An 8007-nucleotide genomic window follows, 5' to 3' on the forward strand; every position below is an offset into this window, starting at 1 on the left:
CCATCCGAAAAAGAACCTTAGAAATGGTGGAAAAAATTAATAGAGTTGCTAAAACAAAGCTTAGATGCAAAACAAAGGTTAATTGAAGCACTAAATCTTACTCGACTCATCTGAAAAGTGCGAAATGAGGTCATCTTTTATATTTTACATATTTAATTTATCTTTTTAATTTTATGTAAAATTTTGATTTTTTTTTTTTTTTGATTACTTACGTATCTCTTAACTCGACAGGTTAAGGACAAATTCGTTGCGGATCTGAGCTCTCATTTAAGGGTCTATCGCTAGTCAATGGGTTGCTGTATGTACAAGGCGGAATTCGAACTACTGACACTTGTTTAAGCAGATGAGTGAGCTGATCACTCGACCAATCAAAGTTGGTTTGATTTTCTCTTTCTTTTTTTGGTTTTCAAATGGAGCCTAAGGCCCAAAAAAAAACTAAGCAATTATAGTATGGGGTAATAAGATCCCTCTTGCATCATTAACCAAAAACTGTCCCACTTCTCTAGGAAAGTTATCTAAAAAGTAAACATCTATGGGATACTTAGTACTTTCTTTAGATAGCCAATCATCTACTTGGTTTCTTTCGCTATAGATATGTGAAAGTCTTATCTGCCTATTATCTTCAAACAGAGCTTCTATGCTTCTAACAAGAGGATTTGTTTGCTGTTTTCGTCACTTCTTCTTCCTTAGCACTTGCCAAACCGACCTTAAATCTGTTTCCACTGCTATCCTTTTAAACCCCAAGTCTTTCGCCAATTTTATGCTTTGATAGACTCCACATAACTCATCTTCAAAAGTAGAGCAATGTCCAATGTTCATAATGAACCCAGCTATCCACCTTCCCTCTTCATTTCTAACCACGCCACTGCATCCGACATCTCTAGAGTTGCCAACAGAAGTTTCATCCGTATTAACTTTGACCCATCCCTTCGGGAGAGGCGTTCAGGCTATAAGGATCTCCGTTATTCTTCTTTACTTCCTAAAAAAATTTTATTTTTATCAAATGCCTTTTCATTCTCAACAACATATTGCCTAATAAAAGTCACTGGATCTTGCGGACGCTTATCAGGATAGGTGAAGATTTCTTGATTACGCCACTTCCATAGCTACCAGCAAGCGATGACGAAGATTGAGGTCCAGTCATGCTGGTTTTGGTCCCCTAACTCAGTGGACAGATTCCATCTTAGCCAGTATTTGAATAGAGCTCTAAAGAATTCTTGAATCTTGGAGGGATCAAGGAGCTGTGTCCAAACTCGGGACGTTACAGGGCAGTCTCTAAGAACGTGGATTATGGTTTCAGGGGTTCCGTGACACCGGTGACAATCAGGTGAGCTTCCAAAGATCCTTCTTCTTCTATCTATTGTCATGAATCTTTTATGTGTGATTTGCCAAAGAAAATATTTTATCCTTTGTGGTCCTTTCCAAGACCAAATTAGGTTCCAAACTTCATATTGTGTGTTGTCCTGGGGGATTAGATAATAGTAGGCACTGCGAACAGAAAAATTACCATCATAAGTGAGCGTCCACATTATGGAATCACTTCCCCTTTTATCTCTTGGGGGAGGGGGGGCTGCATGTATTTTCTTTAGAAGTGTTTCTGGCAGCCATTTTCTTAGTCTCTGTATGTTTCAGGTGCCTTCCCTAGTAATTAATTCTCTGACTCTCATATCTTTCTGAATAGAATCCTGATTCAGAATTTCAATTAGAGGGGGTTCTCCTCTGATCCACACGTCTTTCCAGAATCTTATGGTTCTTCCATCTTCTAGAGAAAAACTTATATTTTTTTTGACATCTTCTGCAATCTTAACCAAGCTCCTCTAAAATTATGAATCAATAGAAGGGCTTCTCATTTCATAGATTAAATTTAGCTTCCTTCCATACTTACTATACAAGACATTTGTCCATATACTATCTTGCTCATTGAACAGCCTCCACACAACTTTCATGAGGAAAGCCTGATTCATTTTCACAATTCGTTTAAATCCAAGTCCCCCCTCTCCTTTGGCTCTTCATGTAGTATCCCACTTTATCATATGTATTTTTCTTGAGTTACCTTTCTCTCCCCATATAAATTTCTTCTGTAGTTTCTCTATATCAGTGCAGACCCCTTTAGGAATTTGCATATGCATCATATCAAAGTTCAAAGACGGGGCTATTACTGACTGTGCTAGGGTGACTCATCCTGCAAAGGACAGACAAGAAGCCTTCCAGCCACTTAACTTCTTCTTCACTCTTTCCAGTGTACCTTTAAAGTTGTCCTTTCCCTTTCTGTCATTTGTAATCATGGCACCCAAATATCTCCCAAGGTATGGCACCTCTTTATATCCACTCTTCTGGACTATTTTTTTCTCTGAGGTTCTGTTCCATGTTCTTAGAAAACAATATAGACGTTTTTAACGCATTTATCCCTAGCATCGATACATCACAAAATACTGCTAAAGTTTCATTGATCACTTCCATTTGTGCCTCCGAAACTTTAGCAAAAATAAGAAGGTCGTCGGCGAAAAGTAGGTGGGCTATGGTGGTTCATCCCTTCCAGCAACCATAGGTTTCTAGCTTCTTTCAATAACTCTATCCTTTATAAGATGGGAGAGCTTGTCCATAGCAATCACAAATAAGTAAGGAGATATGGGGTCTCCTTGCCTCACTCCTCGTGTTGGCTGGAACTCTTCCGATTTGCATACATTCCAGAGGACTTTAAAGGAGACAGTTGAGACACAGTTCATGATAATTCTCTTAGCATGTCCTCCCACCCCAAACTCCAAAAGCTTCTTAATAAATTTCCATCCTAGTCTGTCATAAGCCTTTTCAAAATTTATCTTGATGGCCATAAACTTTCTCTTCCCCTTCATCTTCTTTATGTCACGTGTCATCTCCTTAGCAATGATAATGTTGTCTTCCAGGTACAATACTAGACTGGTAAGGAGCTATTCTATCAACAAGCTTTGGTTTGGTTATAGCCACCAAAATCTTTGTGATACATTTATATACCACATTACATAGTGTAATAGGGCAAAATTGAGTGATAAAGTTTGGCTGTTCCAATTTGGGTATAAGGGCTAAGAGAGTTTGGTTAGTGTCTCTGATTTCTTCTGGATTTCTCTACAAAAACTCAACGTATTTGCAAAAATTCTCCTTAACCGTATCCCAATACTCCTTGAAAAAGAATGCTGAAAATCCATCTTCCTTAGGTGCTTTAAACGATCCAATGTGAAACAGAGCCTGCTGAATTTCAGTCTCCAAAGGAGTTTTTTGAAGGGAGTTGTCATCAATCACCTCTAGAGGAGGGTATATGGTTCGCGTAAATAAAGCAGGAGTGTCATCTATATCATCTAGGTATAAATCTTTGTAGAACTCCACTGCTGTTTTTTGTAACTCACTCATGTCCTTACACCAGTTCCCCTCTCTGTCTCGTAGCTTTAGCATTCTGTTTTTGCTCCTTCTAATCATAGTCTTCGTGTGAAAAAATCTCGTATTTCGGTTCGCATCAACAACAAATTGCTGCCTTGATTAATGCATCCACATAATTTTCTCTTGATTCAGAATCTCTTCTAATTCTGCTAAGAGCTCCTTTTCTAATCTCTGAAGAAAACTGTTTCTTCCTTATGCGTCATTCCTTTGAATACCTTCCAGCCGGTTCAAAAAGCTTCTTTTCTTTCTAAGAACATGACCAAAGATCTATTTGTTCCAAATTTTAAGTTTTTGGGTGAGAGTTTTCAAGTTATGATAAAAATGGTTATTTTGGTTCCAACTCCTTTAAATGAACTCACTAAATTCCGGATGTGTAGCCCATATGACTTCAAAATGAAAAAGGTTTCTCCCCCCTATCAATTCGATTCGGTCTTAAAACTGCCAATAAAGGGTGATGGTCTGAATACACCCTTGGAAGGATTTTCACTCTAGCATCACCAAATTTTGTTATTCACTCTGCATTAGCTAAAGCTCTATCCAACCTTTTGAAGACTCTATCCAATCCTTCCCTTTGCCTCTTTTCAGGTATACTTCGATCCCACAAAGCCAATATCAATGAGTTTGCATTTGTTTATCCATTCTCTAAACTTTTGACAAGCATAATCATCAATTCTGATCCCTCCCTTCTTTTCTCCCATTTTAGCAATTTCATTAAAATCTCCCAATAGCATCTAAGGATCCTGAATCTCATCAGCTATTTTTTAATTTTGTCAAAAAACTCCTTTATGATTCTCTCATGGGGGCTGGTATAGACAGTCGTTAGATTCTATTTTCTAACTCCGGTGTTTGTTAATCTAAGTGAATGTATTGGTGAAATAGTTCTATGGGCTGTATTTTAAAATGGGGGTTATTCCATAACACCCAGATGCCCTCTGAAAAACCCATAGCCTCCTCTACAATATAAAACTGAAAACCAATGAATTTAGTTACCTCCTGAGTTTTTCTACTTTTGCACCTTGTCTCAAAAAGCAGAACAATGTCTGGCTTCTTCTGCTATCAAATTTCCTTTAGAGTGCGAATTGTGGCTACATTCACTACCCTTCTAATGTTCCAGACTAGAATAATCATTATATTTATAAGGATGGGGTATCTTCCCAGAGAAGCATCCTTCCAAGGAGGTATCCAGACGGAAAGCCTGTTTACAAGCATTTCATTTCATCCCCCTGAAGGGGAGATTCTTCCATATTGTCATTAGCTAATACTAATATTTCTTTCTCTACAGGTATTATGGCATTGATGGGGTCACTAAAGTTTATTGAAATAAATTCTGCGTTAAAATTGGGGGGCTTAGGATCATGTGGTTTTTCCATCATAATCACCTATTTTCCAGTATTTGAAACTTCTACGGATTGGTTTGGGCTGTGGGCTTCAGATTCAGCCCAATTCTCCTGGAAATAGTTTAGGGGGCTGTTAAATATCATGCTGGTTGTTAATAAGTGGTCTTTGTGTGTGTTTAGGTTTGGGCCAATCTGTGTGACTTGGTTTTAGGTTTCTCTTTGTGGTTTCTGTTTTAGATTTGTGGTTACATTTGTGTTTACATCTTTGGCTTTTGGGTTATCGTTGTTAGTGTGGGCTTGTTTGGAGCTGGCTTTGGTCAGGGGATGTTGGGTTTGGTCTTTATTCTGTTTGTTAACTCTAGTTAATTTGGGTTGGGATGCTTTGTCATTTCCTCTTTTATCATTAGTGGCCTCAGCTTCTGACACCTCATGATTAGGTAATTCTTATACCTTCTCATTTTCAATATGCAAAATTTCGAATCGAGATGCATGTCTCCCTGTACCCACATTCCTTCCTTTTTAATTCTTATCATCACCTTTACTCGCACCTACTCCAATTTTCACTCCTTTCTTTCCACGTGTATTACGTTGTACAAGCATATATGGTCCAAAATTGTCGTTGGAAGCTTCCATGACTTTTTGTTGTAATTCATTTTCTACCCTCTCCTTCAACATATGATCCATCTCATTTTCCTTTCTCCCTCTCTGCCTGAGCTTGCTCTACTGCATTTTTGCTTTGTTGTTTTCTGGACAGTTAGCTTTCTCGTGCCTAATTTTATCGCATTGGAAGCAAACTTGATGAATTTCTTCATATACAATTTTGTGCACTTGTCCATTTATAAGGTATTGGGATACCAGGGGCTTGTCCAGTTCTACCTCCACACACAAACGTGCAAACTTTTCTCTTGTGATCTCAACTATATTAGTGTCAAGTTTAATGGTTCTTCCCACAATCCCACTAATCTTCTGTAAAATGGCTCTATGATAATATTCAATAGGCAATTTTGGCAGTCAAATCTAGACTGCTATCTTATCAATTACTGCCGTGGTAGGATTGAAATTCGGTTTCCATAGCCGAATAGTAAGGTAGTGATCCAATACCTTCCATGGCCCCTCCATCAAAGCGTAGTCCAGATCACTAGAATTATGGAATTTTATTAAAAAAAAATTATTTCCTAGATCAATAACATTTATACTCCCCATATTATCCCACATAGCCTCCAAACGCCTTTTGAGAGTAATGAGAGAGATCTTCCTCCCCAAGATCTTGACAATGATGGTCTTCCATCAATCTTTTCGTAATTCCCTCTGCACTCCTTCACTAATGACTAAGTTGTATAATCCATTTGGCAACTTCTTTATGAGAATATCCAAGTCATCATCACTTTCATCAGCTTTCATATCATCCTGCATGACTGTCTCCTCCTCCTTGTGCTTCTGAGACGCCTCTCCCTCTTGGTATGCCTGGTTTCCTTTTTTTTACCATTGAGGCAAAAGAAAATCTTTTTAGTTGCTATTTTACTAACACCTATCTCCTCCACAGCAGCCAACTCATGGATAGTGGGCTCCTCCATTAAGTTCCTTGTGTCATCCACCATCCAGTCTTCAACTCTAGCTGGATTGGCTTCCTTGTCGAGAATTCGTCCCCTTGAGTTGCAATTTTGCTCTTTTTCAGCTCCTTTTTGGAAGTCTCTTCATCTTTTTTGGGTGTGTTTTTCGGCGTATAAGATCTAGATGCCCCACCTCTCACAAATCCATCTTTCATGGTGGTAGTCTCTAAAGGAGACTTAACAAAAAATTCAGCAAGACGTAAAATATGAAAATCTTAGCAAACTGTATTTCTCTGCGACCTAGGGTATGGTGGTTAGTCTTCTTTGAACATAGCCAATTTTCTTTCTTTGTTCACCACACAAGATAGAAAAATCCCTTTTATATTAATCTAGCCATAAAAGACCCACACTTATTAAATAATCATAAGTCATGACCAATGAAATATTGGGCTGTCCCAAACTCCTAAGAGGCCTGCTACACATACAAGTCTTTTTGGCTTACAAGTCTTACAAGTTGGCACAAGCCCAACAAAAAACAAGCATTACACTCCCACATTCAAGAGTAAATAAACGCACGTTATTCAACCACTTCCTGTTTCCAAAGCGCGTTACTCACCATGCATTATAAACGACTCTTCTTCTTCTTCCTCCATGAAAACGAGTTTCTTGCCAAATTTGAAGATAATGGAACTTTAGAAATACACCCAAACGATTACAGAAATACACTCAAACGATTACAGAAATACACCCAAAGGATTACAGAAATACACCCAAACGTTTACAGGAATTCACCCAAACGATTATAGAAATACACCCAAAGAATTACAGAAATACACCCAAAGGATTACAAAAACTACACCCAAAGAATTTAAGAAATACACCCAAAATTCGTTGAAGTACACCTTATGATCTTACTGGCGTTTAAACGCCAGTAAGGAGCATCTGTCTGGCGTTCAACGCCAGAACAGAGCATGTTTCTGGCGTTGAACGCCAGAAACAAGCAGCATCCTGGCGTTCAGACGCCAGAAATGCACACTGAGGAAGAGCTGGCGCTGAACGCCAGAAACAAGCATCTGGCTGGCGTTCAACGCTAGAATTGCATGCAAAGGCATTTTACATGCCTAATTGGTGCAGGGATGCAATTCCTTGACACCTCAGGATCTGTGGACCCCACAGGATCATCTCAGCATCTGTGGGCCCCACAGGATCCCCACCTACCACCACTCACTCTCTTCCCTCTTCTCAATGTTCATCCTCTCTTCCCAGTAAACACTCTTTCCCAAAACTCTTCACCAATCACCTCAATCTCTCTTCCCTATCACCACTTCACCACTCACATCCATCCACTCTTCCCCATAAATCTACCTCATAAACCCCACCTACCTTCAAAATTCAAAATCAATTTCCCACCCAAAACCCACCCTTATGGCCGAACCTTACCCCCTCCCTTCCCTATATAAAGCCCTCCATTCTTCTTCATTTTCACACAAAACAACCCCCTCTCCCCCTTCTTGGCCGAAACACATCTCTCTCTCCCTCTCCTCCATTTCTTCTTCTTCTTCATCTATTCTTTCTTCTCTTGCTCGAGGGCGAGCAATATTCTAAGTTTGGTGTGGTAAAAGCATAAGCTTTTTGTTTTCCATTACCATTGATGGCACCCAAGACCGGAGAACCCTCTAGAAAAGGGAAAGGGAAGACAAAAGCTTCCA

General features: G+C 39.1%; 1 long non-coding RNA gene across 2 annotated transcripts; it reads left to right on the forward strand.

The window, feature by feature from the left end:
* Positions 1-594: 594 nt before the first annotated feature.
* On the forward strand, positions 595-5254 carry LOC112780022 (uncharacterized). 2 transcript variants are annotated; one of them, XR_011877422.1, is made up of 3 exons: positions 595-961; positions 1070-1327; positions 4694-5254. It is a non-coding gene; the product is annotated as an uncharacterized lncRNA (long non-coding RNA). The 2 variants fall into 2 exon arrangements; XR_003190970.3 differs by lacking the exon at positions 595-961 and having other exon boundaries at positions 1029-1327; positions 4694-5173.
* The last annotated feature ends 2753 nt before the right edge of the window (positions 5255-8007 follow it).

The sequence above is a fragment of the Arachis hypogaea genome, chromosome 19 (genome assembly GCF_003086295.3).
Source record: "Arachis hypogaea cultivar Tifrunner chromosome 19, arahy.Tifrunner.gnm2.J5K5, whole genome shotgun sequence".
In the NCBI taxonomy this organism is placed as follows: Eukaryota; Viridiplantae; Streptophyta; class Magnoliopsida; order Fabales; family Fabaceae; genus Arachis; species Arachis hypogaea.